The sequence below is a fragment of the Rhinatrema bivittatum genome, chromosome 2 (assembly GCF_901001135.1).
Source record: "Rhinatrema bivittatum chromosome 2, aRhiBiv1.1, whole genome shotgun sequence".
Classification (NCBI taxonomy): Eukaryota; Metazoa; Chordata; class Amphibia; order Gymnophiona; family Rhinatrematidae; genus Rhinatrema; species Rhinatrema bivittatum.
In genome coordinates, this window is record NC_042616.1 from 125,094,837 (window position 1) to 125,114,261 (window position 19,425).

The window sequence follows — 19,425 nt, forward strand, 5'->3', positions numbered from 1 at the left end:
GTGAAAGTGGAGGCAGAAGGAGAGAGGAGGGAGAGGGAAAATATAGGGTACAGATAGGAAGAGAGGCCCCATTCCTGTGCCGGGGAAGAGTTGCATTGTTCACCACAGCCAGGATCAAAGACAAAGAAGATTTCCATTGTGAGCTCAGCACAAGGTCATTAGAGGGGCAATTTTCAAAACTATGTGGGCAGTAGCAGTGTCTGCTAGTACTTTTAGCTGCGATTTTCGTACCAATTCAGAAAGGGAAAATACGCATGCACTTTCCCCTTCTTAGGGGAAAATTAACTGCAGAAATTTGCACCTACTTTTTCCATTGATATTTTTTCTGACAAAAATGTTTTAAAAATATAAAACTGTGCATGTTGTAGCTCCCACCCCATCTCTTCCTCCCAGCTAGCCCCGACCCCAGGAATGCCTCTACAAAGACATGGGTAAAAGTATGTGCAACGTGAAATACCTACTCACATGGTAGGAAATTTTCAGAATGTCCTTTTACCTGCGTAAATAGTCATTTACGCAGGTAAATGATTTTTGAAAATTCCCATCTCCATAAATAAAATACAAATAAAGGAAAGAAAAGCAAAAAAAAAAAAAAAAATCATATAAAATCATGTTTTCCCTGGCACCTAAAATTTCAGTTTTATGCCCATGTTTTCAAAATATGTTAAGTTTTATAACACTTTCCCACTGATTACAAGAAAAGTGGTTGACTTTCCATAATTAAACTTTGTAGCTATTAATTCCATATGTAGAGTTTCAGGAATCAATATACTAAACTGAGTTAAAATAAGTCTATTTAAATACAATTGTTATCTCCTGCACACACACACATACACATCCCCCCCACCCCCTCCATCAAATGCCCAATGTACTAAAGAGCATTAACTCAGGAATTTGAGTAAGGTAAAGCAAGCTTGCTTACAATAAACAGTGTTTTCCATAGATAACAGGATGAATTGGCCATTATAGATGGGTTCACACAATAGAAGTCTAATAATGCTGCAAACAAAGTAACAGATGAGTTACAAAATGGGACATATTTTCAAAGGGTTACATGCGTAACATATGCGCATAACCCTCGAAAAGCTGCCCCAAGCTGCCCCTGCGCGCGTTGAACCTATCTTGCTTAGGCTCGGCGGCGCACACGCACCCCGGGACGCGCATATGTCCCGGGGCTTGAAAAAGGGGGTGGGGCATGGACGGGGCTGGAGCCTCCAGGCACAGCGGAGACAGGCGCAATTTCACGAACAAAGGTAAGGGGTAGTTTTAGATAGGGCTGGGGGGCGGGTTAGATAGAGGAAGGGAGGGGAAGGTGGGGGGTGGCGGAAAGAGGGCCTCGGAGGGAACAAGGAACGCCATCGGGGCTACCCTAGGGCTTGGCGCATGGAAGGTGCACAAGTGTGCACCCCTTTGCGCGCACCAACCCCAGATTTTATAAAATGCGCGAGGCTGCGCATGCATGTTATAAACTCGGGCAGAGATTTGTGCATGCCGGGTTGCGCACACATATCTACGCCCGCGCCTAAGTTTTAAAATCTGGCCCAATATGTATTGCAAAACAAAAATATTCAATACCAAAAATACAATGACTTGTTATAGAACGACCATCATAACCACCCAAAAATTCCCACTTGGGTGTTGCCTTGTGAGCCTCCTCAGTCTATATCAGAGCTAATGCTAGCTAAGTAGTCCACTCTTCTGGAAGGCAGGTGAGTATTCCATGGCTAATTCATCCTGCTATCAACAGAAAACATCATTTAGGATAAGCAAACTTGTTTTTTCTGTCAATAAGCAGGTTGAATTAGCTATTACATGTGGGGAGTCCCTAACTGAGGGTTGCAGCAGAGCATTTACTGAGTAAGCAAACTGGACTCTAACATGGAGCATTAGCTACTGTGAGACGAGGTTATGCAAAACTGCATGTCCAAATCTACTGTCAGTGCTTGAGAGGTTGTCCAGACAGTAATGGGACGTAAAGGTGTGAGCTGATAACCAAGTTACAGCTTTGCAGATGTCCTTGAGAAGCACTTCTCAAAGACAAGTGACAGAAGAAGTCATAGCTCTCATTTGATGAGCATTAACAGAGTCTCTGCTTTGCAATACTACTAAGGTGTAGTAGCACTGTTGAATGCACATAGCTATCCAGTTAGATAAAATATATTTGGTAACTGCCACATCTAGACTGTCTGGGTTGTATGACACAAACAGTTGGGAAGTTTGGTGATGTGGTTGAGGTGGTTTCTTGTAATAGGCAAAGGCTCTTTTGCAGTACAAGAAAAAAGTTTTTTTTCTTTCATGCGCATGAGGTCTTGGAAAGAAGATAGATAATAAGATAGCTTGATTGATCTGGAAAGCCAAGACAACCTTTGGTAGAAACTTTAGGTGAGTATGAAGGACTATCCTGTTGTGAAAGAAATGCATGTATGGTGGGAAGTGAATGAGAGATTAAAGCTCACTGACTCTCCTAGCGAAGATGGCTACAATGGGGAATAATACTTTTCAGGTCAAGAACTTAAACAAAGCCAACTCCAGTAGCTGAAACAGAGGCTTCCTCAGTTGAAGAAAGACAACATTCAAGTCCCATGGAATTGGCGTTATTTGTACCAGAGGCTTGATATGCCATAAAAACATGAGAAGTCAGACCGAGGGTCCATCAAATCCAGCATCATGTTTCCAACAGTGGCCAATCCAGGATACATATACCTGACAAATACCCAAACAGAAAATAAATCTTTGCTACTAATGCTAGTAATAAGCAGTAGCTATTCCCAGAGTCAATTCCCTAAGTTAATTTGATTAATAGCAGTTTATGAACTTCTCCAGGATCTTGTCCAAACCTTTTTTAAACCCAACTACTCTGTCTTAACCACATCCGCTGGCAACAAATTCCAGAGCTTAATTGTGCAGTCAGTGAAAAAGAATGTTCTCCATTTTATTTTAACTGTGCTACTTGCTAACTTCATGGAGTGCCCCCTAGTCCTTGTATTATCTGAAAGAGTAAATAACTGATTTACATTTACCCATTCTAGTACTCTTATGATTTTATAGACCTCTATCATATCCCCCCTCAGCCATATTTTCTCCAAGCTGAACAGCCCTAACCTCGTTACTCTTTCCTCATAGGGGATTCATTCCATCTCCTTTATCATTTTGGTTGCTCTTCTCTGAACCTTTCCAAGTGCAACTAATCTTTTTTGAGATGCAGTGACCATAAATACATACAATACTCAAGGATTGGTCTCACAATGGAGTGATACAGAGGTACTATGACGTTTTCTGTTTTATTCACCATTCCTTTTGTTATGAATCCAAAGGTGGACCCCTCTTCCGAGGGAAGCAAAGCGGAACGAAGAACCAGGAACAAGAAGCTCTGAGCCAAACTCAACCAGGAACCTTGATACCAAGGCAAGGTCTGGGGATCAGACCTTGCCTTAAATTCAGGAAGTCGAGGGAGGAGTCTCAGGAGGAACCAATACAATTTCCTGTCATGGCTCCTTTAAATTTTCTTTTCAGCCACACGCGCGGCTCTAGTATAGGCAGAGGGGGAGGAGTCAGCCCGACCGAGGGAACCATGCGGCCGGGCTAGAAGCGATCGTGGCCGTGAAGACCAACATAGGAGCGGCTGCCTGCCACAGCAGGTGCCTCGGGACCACCTGACCCCTCGGGTAAGGTCTGCATTGCCGCGGCCGCCAACCCGACCCTGGTCGCGGCCCGTCACAGCCAGCAGCCATGACACCCGGCCCCAGACCGTCGTGGCGGCCCTCCGTGGCCAGCGGTCCTAACAGTACCCCCTCCTTTAGGCCTCCTCCTAGAAGGCTTGGGCTTTCCAGGGTGTTCAGGGTGAAAGTTTGTGAGAAGAGACTTGTCCAGTATATTCTTAGCAGGCTCCCAAGAATTCTCCTCAGGTCCGAATCCTTCCCACGATAGAAGATGCTCCCATGTTTTGCCTCTTTTCCGGACGTCCAGAACCTCTTGTACCTGGTATATGATCTCATCCTCAGCCCTATGCTGTGGTACTTCGGGAGTTTTCCAGGAAGGCCAAGTGAGGACCAACAGTTTCAGGAGGGACACATGGAATGAGTTGTGAATTCTCAATGTGGCAGGCAATCGGAGTTGGTAGGTCACCGGACCTAATTGTCGTAGCACCGAGAATGGTCCAATGTAGCGAGGGGCCAATCTCATAGAAGGAACCAGCAACCAGATGTGCCGGGTGCTGAGCCACACCTTTTCCCCTGGACGGAACTGGGGAGCCTGTCATCGATGTTGGTTGGCAAATCTCTTAGCGAAGTGAGCTGCTTTATGTAACATCTGTTGAGAATGGGCCCAAAGCTGTTTAAGCTGAACCGCTGTCAGCTGAGCCGCAGGCGAAGGAACAGGCAGTGGTACGGGCAGGAGTGGCCTGGGCTGAAGACCAAAGACAATCTGAAAAGGAGATGCCCCCGTTGAGGTGCCGGCATGCGAATTGTGCGCGAATTCAGCCCAGAAAAGAAGGGACGCCCAATCATCCTGTCAAGAGTTGACATAAAGCCATAGAAACTGTTTCAACGTACAATTTGTACGTTCCACCTGACCATTAGCCTGAGGATGGAACGCTGTGGTAAAATCCAGAGAAATACGGAACTTCTTGCAGAGGTTGTGCCAGTATTGAGCGTGAACTGAGGACCACGGTCTGAGGTGATGTGCTGAGGCAGTCCGTGAAGGCGGAAAATGTGAAGCAAAAATAATTGAGCCAGCCGTGCTGCAGATGGGAGGGAGGGCAGTGGGATAAAGTGGGCCATTTTAGAAAAACGGTCTAACACTACCCAAATCACAGTGTTGCCTTCAGATGGTGGGAGTTCCACAATAAAGTCTGTGGAGATATGTGTCCATGGTTTCGTAGGCACCATGTTTTCCCTGTAGGAATTTTATGTTGAGCACAAGTTGGGCAGGAGTCAACATAAGCTCGTATATCCTTACGCATCTCAGGCCACCAATAGTATTGTTGGAGGAGTTTTTGAGTACGTACTTGTCCAGGATGACCCGTTAACTGGGAATCATGATCCCAAGCCAATACTTTATTACAGAATCTTTTAGGCACCACTGTTTTACCCGGTGGAACCGTGAATGTAGCAGAGAGAATAATGCGAGCCAGGTCAATGATATGCTGTACGGGCTCTTCAGTATCGTCGATGGAGAAGGATCTGGATAAGGCGTCAGCCTTAATGTTCTTATCGGCTGGTCTGCAGCGTAGTTCAAAATTAAAAAGTGTGAAAAAGAGGGCCCAACGAGCCTGGCGGGGGTTCAAATGTTGAGCTTGCTGAAGGTATGTCAAGTTTTTATGGTCTGTGAAGACTGTTATGCAATGTTGTGCTCCCTCCAACAACTGCCGCCACTCTTCAAATGCCAGCTCAATGGCGAGAAGCTCCTTATGCCCGATGGAGTAATTGTGTTCTGCCGGAGAAAATTTCTTGGAGAAGTACGAGCAAGGATGAGATGTTCCCGATGCGTTGGTTTGACTTAAAACGGCTCCAACTCCTTCTGCTGATGCATCCACTTCTACAATAAATGGAAGTCTAGGATCAGGATGTCGAAGACATGGTTGTTGCAGGAAAGAGTTCTTGAGTGCTTGAAAGGCTTCTTCAGCCTCCATGGGCCAAGCCTTGATGTTTGCCCCCTTACGAGTCAGGGCAGTGAGAGGTGCAGCTAGTTTAGAAAAGTTCTGAATAAAACTACGATAGTAGTTCGCAAACCCAAGAAATCGTTGAAGTGTGCGTAATCCTTTAGGCTGTGGCCATTCTTTGATACATTTCAACTTGCAGGGGTCCATTTTAAAACCCTATTTAGAGATAATGTACCCCAGGAAGGGTAGTGATTCTCTTTCAAAAGTGCATTTTTCAAGCTTAGCATATAGTTTGTTTTCTCTTAGTCATTGTAAAACCTGAACAACATGTTGCCGGTGTGATTTAAGATTGGGAGAAAATATTAGAATGTCATCTAAATAGACAACTACGCAGACGTAAAGTAGATCTCAAAATATTTCATTAATGAGGTGTTGGAAAACTGCAGGAGCATTGGTCAATCCGAATGGCATAATGAGATATTCATAATGACCATCTCTAGTATTGAAAGCCATCTTCCATTCATTTCCTTCACGAATCCTGATTAGGTTATATGCTCCTCTGAGATCTAAGTTAGAGAATACCTGGACTCCTTGTAAACGATCAAAGAGTTCAGCAATTAGAGGTAATGGGTAGCGGTCCTTTATGGTAATGGCATTAAGTCCATGGAAATTGATACATGGACGCAGAGTCCCAACTTTCTTTCCAACGAAGAAGAAACCGGCTCCGGCCGGAGACGTAGATCGTCGAATGAACCCCTTCTGTAGATTCTCTAGAATGTATTGGGACATGGCGTGGGTCTCCGCGATGGATAATGGGTAAACCCTACCACGAAGTGGAGTCGCCCCTGGAACCAGATTAATGGCACAGTCAAACTCTCGATGTGGAGGCAAGGTATCAGCGGCTGTTTTGGAGAAAACATCCGCAAACCGACCATACTGAGACGACAATCTCTCAAGAAGAGTAGTACAGATATAACTGTCTGTGGAAGTCGTTCCTTTAAGGCAGGTTTCTTGGCATGCTGAACCTGTTGCGGTCCCGGGCCGTGCCCCGATCCCTCCACCTACCTCGGGGGCGGCCCGGGCCGTTTCGGAGGTTCCCCGGGCCTGCAGGCCCTTCAGCGCGTCTCTCCCTCCTTGGGAGAGACGTCGACGGCTCGGCGTGGCTGGCCCCGCCCCCTGACGTGCGCGCGTGGGGAGGAGCCTTCCTTAAAGGGGCCAGCGCGGGAAAATCTTCTATTCAGCTGCTGCACCTGTGGATGACGTCAGACGCCTTCAGGGTATATGTACCCTGCATCTACTTCACTCCAGCGCCTTGCAACAAGGTTCCTGGAGTTGGTTTGTGCTGCTGTGGTCTTGGTTGTCTTCGTCCTGCTTCTGCCTTCCCTCCGCTGCTGATTCTTCTGGCTCTGACCCCTGGACCGGCTTCGGATCTTCTTCTGGCTCTGACCCCTGGACCGGCTTCGGATCTTCTTCTGGCTCTGACCCCTGGACCGGCTTCGGATCATCTTCTGGCTCTGACCCCTGGACCGGCTTCGGATCATTCTTCTGGCTCTGACCCCTAGACTGGCTGCGGACCGCTCACTGGATACCGACCCCTGGACTGGCTGCGGACCATCCGTGGACTCCGACTCCTGGATTGACTTCTGGATTTCTCACGACCTGCTGGAGGCGCCACCCGTACGGAACCACGACCTGCAGGAGGCGCCTGCATCCGGACCACCCGCATCCTCAGGAAGTCACCTAAGTCCCAGCGGCCGTGTCCCTACGTGCTCCTCCTGGGGGGATTTCGGCTTCCAGGGCGAATCTCCTAAAGTCCCAGCGGCTGGACTCCTAAGGGCTCCTCCCGGGGGAGTACCGGTCTCCAGGGCAAAGAATCTTCTCCTCTTCGGTCCAACACTGTCCATCCGTCCACTGAGGGTCTCGTCCTTAGTCGTAAAAGACTTCACCATAGACCAGAGCGTCAGCCAGCACCGAACTTCCGAGCCGCCTCCTGGTTGGGACATTCGCTGTGGACCTCCACTGTACTCCATCTTCTGTTCCAACCAGCCCAAGGGTCCACGAACATAACAGAACCCCAGTGAAAAAGCTTTAAAGATGTCTAGTCGAACTGAGGGTTATGACGTTGTAACCAGGGAATGCCCAAAACCACAGGATGTATCGCTCTCTGAATGACGTAAAATGAGATCTGTTCCGAATGATTGGGTTCAATGTGACAAACCAGTGGAACAGTTTGGTGCGTTATTCACCCTAGCAGAGGATCTCCGTGGATGGAAGATAGAATCAATGGCCTAGGGCAAAGGCGAAGAGGGATGTGTAGTTGTTCCACTACATCTTGGTGGATGAAGCTCTCTCCTGCCCCCGAGTCTACAGGTGCCATCGTAGAAAATCGGAGACCTCCAAGAATCAAGGAGACCTGTAGCGTGAGTGGGGGAGCCGGAGAAGTGATGCTTAGGGTTACTCCCCCGCATGATCCTAGGCTTGGAAGTTTTCTGGACGTGTTGGGCAATGAGCTCTGAGATGACCCACTCCTCCGCAATACAGACAGAGTCCCTCTCGGCGGCGTCTTTGTCATTCCTCCGGAGAGAGTGGGCCACATCCTAATTGCATAGGTTCTGCAATAGTCCCTTCGGTAGTGGGCGTAGTTCATGAAACGGAAGTAACCGGAAGAGAGGAGGAAGTAACCGTCATGGACCTTCTTGTGTTAGATCCCTCGCGGGCTCTTTCTTGAAGTCGGCGATCGATCCGGGTTACCAAGTCCACAATAGAGTCTAATGATCGAGGTAACTCTCGGGCTGCCATCTCATCTTTTATTTTGGGAGACAGGCCCTCCAAATATATAGACCATAGACAATTCTCATCCCAATGATGTTCAGATGCCAGCGTTCTAAATTCAATAGTATAGACTGCCAATGGTTGACTTCCTTGCCGAAGTTGTAGAAGTTTAGAGCCAGCGACCACCTGTATCCCTGGGTCGTCAAATACTGCTTAAAACAGTTCCAAAAACTTCGGAAGATCCTGTAGGACTGGATCCGACCATCGCCAAAAAGGCAAAGCCCAGATCAGGGCTTTACCCTCTAACAGAGACAGGATATATGTAGTCTTCGTAAGGTCATCCGGGAACAAAGAGGCTTGAAGATGAAAGTGCATGCTGCACTGGTATAGGAATCCTTGGCACAGGCGAGGATCACCAGCGAGGCGTGGAGGAATAGGTAACGGAATCATATTCCAGGTATTACTTGGCATTATCAATGGTACTGGTGGGGGAACTGCCCGAGCAGCCGTCATCGAATTAAAACGTGCGTTGAGTCGTTCCAAAGAAGATGCCATGGACTCCAGTATACATTGCTGCTCCATGACGTTCTGGGCTAGTCCTGGGATGGCTTATCGAGCTGAGGCCTCTGCCAGGTCCATGGCCTTGGTATTATGTTATGAATCCAAAGGTGGACCCCTGTTCCGAGGTAGAGTCAGCACTACTTAAAAGGAAATAATCCCCTTAGGTCTCTACCGTCGAAGGGCAAGGCCAAATGCTGTAGATGTAGAATGAAGACTTCGCCCTGGAAGCTCGAGATCCCCCCAGGAGAAGCCCGTAAGGACCCGGCTGCTGGGACTTAGGAGTCTCCCTTGAAGACTGAAGAAAGGTTTGGATGCAGGCGCCTCCTGCGGGTCGTGGGTTCCAGACGGCTGGCGCCTCCAGCAGGTCATAGTAGTCTTGAGGACGGAGTCACAGAATAGTCCAAAGCCGGTCCGAGGGTTCAGTACACAAGAAGGGTCGAAGTCCAGGCCAGGATAAAATCAGGAGAAGGGTCCGAAGCCAATCCAGGAGAAGTCAGGAGAAGGGTCATAAGCCATACCAGGATCAAGCCAGAGAAAGCAAATGTTGCTTACCTGTAACAGGTGTTCTCACAGGACAAGCAGGATGGTAGTCCTCACATATGGGTGACATCATCAGGAGGGAGCCAAATCATGGAAAACTTCTGTCAAAGTTTCCAGAACTTTGACTGGCCCCTACTGGGCAAGCCCAGCATGGCACTAACTCTCCAGCCAGCAGGGGTCCCCCTTCAGTTTTATTTGATAGCTACAGGCAGTGCCGAAAAAATAAAACAACAAAACGTTACGAACCCAACACCGCGGGGCGGTGGGCGGGTTTCGTAAGGACTAACATCCTGCTGTCCTATGAGAACACCTGTTACAGGTAAGCAACATTTGCTTTCTCACAGGACAAGCAGGATGGTAGTCCTCACATATGGGTGAGTACCGAGCTGAGGATGTCCGATCCTGCACCAAATGTCCCCAACGGCATGCAACAGGCACAACAACTGGGGTGGAATTTGGTAGAGGGCATCCTGAACGCCACCGGGCAGGTGGGTGTTGGTACGTCACGTTGGAAATAGGTTACGCAGGACAGATTGGCCGAAGATGGAATCTTGTCTTCCGGCTTTGTCTAGGCAATAGTGGGCTGCGAAAGTGTGGAGAGAACTCCAGGTGGCAGCCCTACAAATGTCAGGAAGCGGCACCGATCGTAGGTGTGCTACTGAAGTCGCCATGGCCCTCACAGAGTGTGCTTTAACACGGCCTTGGAAAGGAATGCCTGCTTGCTGATAGCAAGAAGATATGCAGTCCGCCAACCAGGAGGAGAGAGTCTGCTTACCCACAGGTTGCCCTAGTTTGTTGGGATGGAAAGAGACGAATAACTGAGTGCTCTTCCTGTGGGCAACTGTACGGTCTAGGTAGAATGCTAGAGCCCGTTTTCAGTCAAGGGTATGCAGAGCCTGTTCCCCTGGGCTGGAGTGGGGCCTGGGAAAGAAGATAGGTAGTATGATGGATTGATTAATGTGAAACTCCGAAACTACCTTAGGCAAAAACTTAGGGTGAGTGCGGAGTACCGCCCGGTCCTGCAGGAGTTTAGTGTAAGGCGGATAGGTAACTAGGGTCTGTAATTCATTAACCCTGCGAGCTGAAGTGATAGCTAAAAGGAAAATCACTTTCCATGTGAGATATTTTAGGTCACAGGAGTGAAGAGGCTCGAATGGAGGTTTCATGAGCCGACCAAGAACCAGATTAAGGTCCCAAGAAGGGGCTGGAGGACGTAAAGGAGGCTTGATATGGAGTAAGCCTTAAAGAAAACGAGTTACGAGGGGTTGTACTGATATAGGGACATCCCTGACACCTTTATGGAAGGCGGCTACCGCACTGACATGCATTCTGATGGAAGAGGTCTTTAGATCTGATTCCGATAAATGCCAGAGATAGTCCAAAAACCTTGGGATTGGACAGGAAAAAGGCTCAAGGGATTGCGAAGAACACCATGATGTATACCTTTTCCATTTAAAGGAATAAGACTTTCTTGTGGAAGGCTTCCGTGAAGCAATCAGGACACGAGAAACCGAATCTGAAAGGTTAAGTGGTTGAAAAATTAACCTTTCAACATCCATGCCATCAGGGACAAGGTCTGAAGGTTGGGATAGCGTAGACATCCGTCGTTCTGAGTGATCAGAAGCGGGTCCTTTCCCAAGGGAATGTGCCTGCGGATGGAGAGATCCTGGAGTATGGGAAACCACACTTGGTGTGGCCTGTGAGGTGCTATCAGGATCATGGTTCCCTTGTCCTGACGGAGCTTCACGAGAGTCTTCGAGAGATGAGGAAGTGGAGGGAATGCATAAAGCAGACCGGTTGCCCACGAGAGGGAGAATGCATCTCTGGGCTGAGAGCGCTCGCTCCGAATGAGGGAGCAGTAATTGTCCACTTTGTGGTTCTGAGGGGACGCAAAGAGGTCTTCTTGGGGATAACCCCATTGCTGGAAAAGAAAGGTCACTACCGAGGGGTTGAGTGACCACTCGTGTGGTTGGAAGACACGACTCAGTTTGTCTGCCAAGACATTGTGTACTCCCGGCAAGTAGGTGGCCCTGAGGTACATCAAGTGGGAGAGCGCTTCCGCCCAAATCTGCGCAGCTTCCTGACACAGAAGGAAGGAGCCTGTGCCTCCCTGCTTGTTGATGTACCACATGGCACCTGGTTGTCCGTCTGAATCAGGATAACGTGATTTGATAGAGAATCCTGAAAAGCTCTGAGTGTTACGGGCACGTCCGCCACGCCGCTGACGGGCCGAGGGTTTCGGCGCCCTCGGGTACGTATTGTAGGCACGGGGAGCACAGCCGTCTCTAAAGCAGGTGGTGTGAGCCCTTGGGCCATGGCGAGAGCTAGGGAGGAGCCCCAGCAACATCGTGGGAGGTGAGCCGGTGCTGGCATGGTGAGCCAGGCGTGTACTGAAGCAGGGGTTAAGGAGCGGAGTCTGACCCTCAGCCGGACCTGCACGCCCATGACAACCAGCAATGCAATGTTGGTTGATGAACGGTCCTCCGACTGTTCCAAGCCCTTTCGGACCTGCCGCTGGGTAACGGCAAAGAGCGGCAGGCCGGACAGAGAACGAGGGCAGACAGAATCCTTAGTACACGGAAGACATCTTAGACGAAGGCTAGTGCAGAGACATCAGAAGCAAGGACTGCTGCAGAGACATCAGAGAAAAGGACTGGTGCAAAGACATCAGAGACAGGGTACTGAAGGTGCAGACGTAGAGTCAGGAACGAGGTATGATGCATACAGGAGACTCAAGGGCGAGGTACGAGACTGGCAACATGGAGCGCCCTACACAGCCCGCCCGTGGGGCTGGTCACGGACCACTACAGAGGTTGCCTTCAGTAATAAGGTAAGGCTTTCTCACAGATTTAGGAACGAGGTGCATGGCTTGCATCACGAAGCGCCCTACTCAGCCCGCCCACAGGGCTGGTCACGGACCACAACATGGCTTGCCGCAAGGCACCAGGACATCTTGAAGATACAGAAACAAGGTGCTAGCATTTAGGAGACTCAGGAACAGGGTAAGGCAGGTAGCTGCAGTACAGGCAGTCTATAGCAGGGTTTGCTGCACATCGGCAGCCTGAAGCAAGGGTTTGCTGCACACCGGAAGCCTGAAGCAAGGTTTGCTGCACACCGGCAGCCTGAAGCAGGATTATCTGGGAAAATCAGGAACTGGATCAAGCACTGTATCAGGAACAGACATCAGGTAACATCAGGAGCAGACAACAAGGCAGAGACAGGACAAGGAGCCATCAAAGCAATGCAGACCACGGAGTACCTGGATCAGCAGACAGGACACAGCAATGTGTAACACTAATCCGAAGGCAACTAGCAAGTGAAATGAGAGTCCTTTTATACTGCAGGTTGTAGGCAACTCCCTGGGAGGAGTTTGCCAGGACCGCCCCTTGCTGGCCCTATAACTGGGGTGGAGAGCTGCAAGCCGGCCCCTAGAGAGAAGGGCGTGGCCGAACAGGAAGTCCAAACGCAGCCAAGCAAGCCACAGGCAGGCCTCAGAAACAGCTAGGCCTCCCAGGCCCTAGGGCAAGTCCTGGATGGTGCACAGGCGAGGCCCTGGCTTCGGAGCGGCCTCCGGAGGAAAGGTAAGATACCTCCTGTAGCGCAGCAACAGGGGGGATCGTAACACTGAGAGCATATCGCATCGCTCGAAGCTCCAGGAAATGTATCTGGTGTTTGGCTTCCTCTGGAGACATAAGAACATAAGAACATAAGAAAATGCCATACTGGGTCAGACCAAGGGTCCATCAAGCCCAGCATCCTGTTTCCAACAGTGGCCAATCCAGGTCATAAGAACCTGGCAAGTACCCAAAAACTAAGTCTATTCCATGTTACTGTTGCTAATGGCAGTGGCTATTCTCTAAGTGAACTTAATAGCAGGTAATGGACTTCTCCTCCAAGAACTTATCCAATCCTTTTTTAAACACAGCTATACTAACTGCACTGACCACATCCCCTGGTAACAAATTCCAGAGTTTAATTGTGCGTTGAGTAAAAAAGAACTTTCTCCGATTAGTTTTAAATGTGCCCCATGCTAACTTCATGGAGTGCCCCCTAGTCTTTCTACTATCCGAAAGAGTAAATAACCGATTCACATCTACCCGTTCTAGACCTCTCATGATTTTAAACACCTCTATCATATCCCCCCTCAGTCGTCTCTTCTCCAAGCTGAAAAGTCCTAACCTCTTTAGTCTTTCCTCGTAGGGAAGCTGTTCCATTCCCCTTATCATTTTGGTAGCCCTTCTCTGTACCTTCTCCATCGCAATTATATCTTTTTTGAGATGCGGCGACCAGAACTGTACACAGTATTCAAGGTGCGGTCTCACCATGGAGCGATACAGAAGCATTATGACATTTTCCGTTTTATTCACCATTCCCTTTCTAATAATTCCCAACATTCTGTTTGCTTTTTTGACTGCCGCAGCACACTGAACCGATGATTTCAATGTGTTATCCACTAAGACACCTAGATCTCTTTCTTGGGTTGTAGCACCTAATATGGAACCTAACATTGTGTAATTATAGCATGGGTTATTTTTCCCTATATGCATTACCTTGCACTTATCCACATTAAATTTCATCTGCCATTTGGATGCCCAATTTTCCAGCCTCACAAGGTCTTCCTGCAATTTATCACAATCTGCTTGTGCTTTAACTACTCTGAACAATTTTGTGTCATCTGCAAATTTGATTATCTCACTCGTCGTATTTCTTTCCAGATCATTTATAAATATATTGAAAAGTAAGGGTCCCAATACAGATCCCTGAGGCACTCCACTGTCCACTCCCTTCCACTGAGAAAATTGTCCATTTAATCCTACTCTCTGTTTCCTGTCTTTTAGCCAGTTTGCAATCCACGAAAGGACATCGCCACCTATCCCATGACTTTTTACTTTTCCTAGAAGCCTCTCATGAGGAACTTTGTCAAACGCCTTCTGAAAATCCAAGTATACTATATCTACCGGTTCACCTTTATCCACATGTTTATTAACTCCTTCAAAAAAGTGAAGCAGATTTGTGAGGCAAGACTTGCCTTGGGTAAAGCCATGCTGACTTTGTTCCATTAAACCATGTCTTTCTATATGTTCTATGATTTTGATGTTTAGAACTGAAGTGAGACTAACCGGTCTGTAGTTTCCCGGATCACCCCTGGAGCCCTTTTTAAATATTGGGGTTACATTTGCTATCCTCCAGTCTTCAGGTACAATGGATGATTTTAGTGATAAGTTACAAATTTTTACTAATAGGTCTGAAATTTCATTTTTTAGTTCCTTCAGCACTCTGGGGTGTATACCATCCGGTCCAGGTGATTTACTACTCTTCAGTTTGTCAATCAGGCCTACCACATCTTCTAGGTTCACCGTGATTTGATTCAGTCCATCTGAATCTTTACCCATGAAAACCTTCTCCATTACGGGTACCTCCCCAACATCCTCTTCAGTAAACACCGAAGCAAAGAAATCATGTGGCTTTTCCTCCAAGCCTTCCCCTAGTCAAAATGCCACTTCGAACTCAGCCTAAGGAATGAGATAACTACCAATCTCATAACCAGTTATTTATTATTTATTTGTTGCTTATTTCCGCCTTACCTTTCTTCCTGGCTACTCTAGCCCCCAAGTTCAATGCCCCTGTTTTATGTAACTTTGCTTGATTCAGCCTTCTTGTTCTTGGTTACACTTGTTTTCCCCCCAAGTTCCATGTAAACCGGCCTGATGTGAATTTCTATTCGTGAAGTCCGGTATAGAAATATATATTAAATAAATAAATAAATAAATTTAATCTTTCCGCGATGGCCTTATCTTCTCTAAGTGCCCCTTTAACCCCTCGATCATCTAACGGTCCAACTGACTCCCTCACAGGCTTTCTGCTTCGGATATATTTTAAAAAGTTTTTACTGTGAGTTTTTGCCTCTACTGCCAACTTCTTTTCAAATTCTCTCTTAGCCTGTCTTATCAATGTTTTACATTTAACTTGCCAATGTTTATGCTTTATCCTATTTTCTTCTGTTGGATCCTTCTTCCAATTTTTGAATGAAGATCTTTTGGCTAGAATAGCTTCTTTCACCTCCCCTTTTAACCATGCCGGTAATCGTTTTGCCTTTTTTCCACCTTTCTTAATGTGTGGAATACATCTGGACTGTGCTTCTAGGATGGTATTTTTTAACAATGACCATGCCTCTTGGACATTTTTTACTTTTGTAGCTGCTCCTTTCAGTTTTTTTCTAACAATTTTTCTCATTTTATCAAAGTTTCCCTTTTGAAAGTTTAGCACGAGAGCTGTGGATTTGCATACTGTTCCTCTTCCAGTCATTAAATCAAATTTGATCATATTATGATCACTATTGCCAAGCGGCCCCACCACCGTTACCTCTCTCACCAAGTCCTGTGCTCCACTGAGAATTAGATCTAAAATTGCTCCCTCTCTCGTCGGTTCCTGAACCAATTGCTCCATAAAGCTATCATTTATTCCATCCAGGAACGTTATCTCTCTAGTGTGACCCGATGATACATTTACCCAGTCAATATTGGGGTAATTGAAGTCTCCCAATATTACTGCACTACCAATTTGGTTAGCTTCCCTAATTTCTCTTACCATTTCACTGTCCGTCTCACCATCTTGACCAGGTGGGCGGTAGTATACCCCTATCACTATAGTCTTCCCCGACACACAAGGGATTTCTACCCATAAAGATTCAATTTTGTATTTAGTCTCATGCAGGATGTTTATCCTGTTGGACTCTATGCCATCCCAGACATAAAGCGCCACACCTCCTCCCGGGTGCTCCTCTCTGTCACTGCGATATAATTTGTACCCCGGTATAGCACTGTCCCATTGGTTATCCTCTTTCCACCATGTCTCTGAGATGCCAATTATGTCTATGTCATCATTTACTGCTATACATTCTAATTCTCCCATCTTACTTCTTAGACTTCTGGCATTAGCATACAAACATTTCAAAGTTTGTTTTTTGTTTGTATTATCATTCTGCTTTTTAATTGATAGGGATAAGTTTGAATTTTTTAGCTCAGGTGAGGTTTTAGTTACAGGCACTTGGACTGCTTTTCTAATTATTGGAACCTCACTGTCGGGATGCCCTAATTCTAATGCATCATTAGTATCCTTTAAAGATACCTCTCTCCGAACCATGCGCTGCTGAGCGACTGTCGGCTTTCCCCTTTGTTCTAGTGTAAAAGCTGCTCTATCTCCTTTTTAAAGGTTAGCGCCAGCAGTCTGGTTCCACCCTGGTTAAGGTGGAGCCCATCCCTTCGGAAGAGACTCCCCCTTCCCCAAAAGGTTCCCCAGTTCCTAACAAAACTGAATCCCTCTTCCTTGCACCATCGTCTCATCCACGCATTGAGACTCCGGAGCTCTGCCTGCCTCTGGTGACCTGCACGTGGAACAGGGAGCATTTCAGAGAATGCTACCCTGGAGGTTCTGGATTTACGCTTTCTACCTAAGAGCCTAAATTTGGCTTCCAGAACCTCCCTCCCACATTTTCCTATGTCGTTGGTGCCCACATGTACCACGACAGCCGGCTCCTCCCCAGCACCGTCTAAAATCCTATCTAGGTGACGCGTGAGGTCCGCCACCTTCGCACCAGGTAGGCATGTTACCAGGCGATCCTCACGCCCACCAGCCACCCAGCTATCTACATTCCTAATAATCGAATCACCAACTATGACGGCTGACCTAACCCTTCCCTCCTGGGCAGTAGGCCTTGGGGAGATATCCTCAGTGCGAAAGGACAATGCATCACCTGGAGAGCAGGTCCTTGCTACAGGATCCTTTCCTGCTGCACCTGGTTGGTGCTCTCCCATCATGAGACCTTCTTCCTCCAAGGCAGCACCAGGGCTGCCAGTCTGAAGTTGGGACTTGACTACTATGTCCCTGAAGGTCTCATCTATATACCTCTCTGTCTGCCTCAGCTCCTCCAGGTCTGCCACTCTAGCCTCCAGAGATCGGACTTGTTCTCTGAGAGCCAGGAGCTCTTTGCATCGCATGCACATATATAACTTCTCACCGGTGGGTAAAAAATCATACATGTGACACTCGATGCAAAAGACTGGGAAGCCCCCCTCTTGCTGCTGGACTGCTGCCTTCATCTCAATTTTGATCAGTTCCTAGTTAAGTTTTCGGTTGCTATGGGAGTAGGAATGTGTCTAATGTCCTTTAAATGTATTAATGAATTCACTATGTATCTGGTAGTGGCCTACCGGGGTCTGATCAAATTCTCAATAAAGTTTTTGTTGATGTTTTTTTTTTTGTGAAAGTGGCACCTGCCTATAAATTAAGGGATGAGCTAGGGGTGGGTTGGGAAATACAAACAGTCTAACTTCAGTTAGTCAGCCTGAGTGACTCACTGCTCCCTTGATTAACAAATGTTGGTCCCTATTCAAACCTAATCACACTACCTCAACACCTTTCCAAGGTGAGTAACTGAGCTGAACTATTCAACTTTTTTACTTAGGTATACACTGCTCCTAGCTTATTTCTAGCTTCTGGCTACTTTTTGGGTTGGGGGGGTTTTTTTTGTGGTTTTTTTTTTTTTTTTCAATACAAGCACTCAGTTAGTATTAAATACAAAAACTCAGTTCTTTAAAAGTCTGGAGAACACTCAGTTCTCCAGACTTTTAAAAATAAACACACTCCCTACTGCTACCTTATTGACTGACTAAAAATACAAACAGTCTAACTTGTTTATTCACAGCCTGACTATTAAAGGCACAAACACACAAACACACTAAATAATATTCCCAATAGTTAACTTTGCCCCAATACTTTTAAAAAAGACAATGTCCCAAGTAAAAACTTACTGATTCCTTTCAGCCACCAGCAAGGTGATCGTTCACATGAGCTCCCCAGCCGAGGTTGGAAGCATCGGTGGTGAGAATGAGTTGAGGATCTGGCAGGTGAAAAGGCAGTCCCTGGAGGAGATTGTTCTGATCTTTCCACTAGATGAGAGACAGACGAGTGCGTCAGTGATGTGGACAATGGTTGACAGAGGCTGAGTCGCTTGAATCCATTGTGACCTCAGAGTCCAATGCGTGACTCTCATGGCCAGGTGTGAGATGGACTGAGGACGCCATGTGTCCGAGAAGGACAAGGAATTGTTGAGCTGTTGCTGTATACTGAGACTGCAACTGGTGAGCGAGAGATACGAGGGTTTGCACTCGTTGTTGAGGTAGAAAGGCTTTTGCCTGTAAGGTGTCCAAGTCTGCCCCAATGAATGACAAGGTTTGAGATGGGACTAAATAGGATTTCTCGTAATTGACGAGAAATCCTAGAGAAATTAGAGTGTGTAGGGTCAAATCCAGGGACGATTGAGCGGCTTGCTGGGTTGGGGCCCTGATTAACCAGTCGTCTAGATAGGGGTAGACGTGAACACCTTCTTTCCTGAGAAAAGCTGCGACAACCACAAGACATTTGGTAAAGACTTGGGGTGCCGATGCTAGGCCGAATGGAAGCACTCGGTAATGATAGTGCTTTGGGCCTAATGAAAACCTGAGATCCTTGTGATGAGCTGAAGCTATCGCAATGTGGGTGTACGCTTCCTGGAGGTTCAGAGCAGAGCCAGTCTCCTCTTTGTAGAAGAGGAAGAAGCGAGCCCAGGGTTACCATCTTGAACTTTTCCCACTGGAGGAACTTGTTGAGGGCACGTAGGTCCAGAATTGGACGAAGCCCCCCAGATCTTTTGGGGATCAAAAAGTACCGGGAATAGAACCCTAGGCCTTGTTGTGAAAGAGGGACGGGTTCTATTGCTCTTAACTGGAGAAGAAGGGAAACCTCCTGCTCCAGAGGGACAGAGTGGTCAGTTACTCTCCACGCTTGTAGAGGTGGTGAATCCGGTGGAAGAGCAAGAAAGTTCAGGTGGTAACCCTGAGCAATGATTGCTAGCACCCATTGGTCGGTTGTGATTGATTGCCACATGCTGTGAAAGTGGCACAATCGACCTCCCA

General features: G+C 47.4%; 1 protein-coding gene across 1 annotated transcript in view; it reads right to left on the reverse strand.

Moving 5' to 3' along the window:
* Positions 1-19,425, reverse strand: part of CCDC7 (coiled-coil domain containing 7) — an 820,938-nt gene that overhangs the window by 371,857 nt on the left and 429,656 nt on the right. The gene's annotated exons all lie outside the window — the stretch shown is intronic.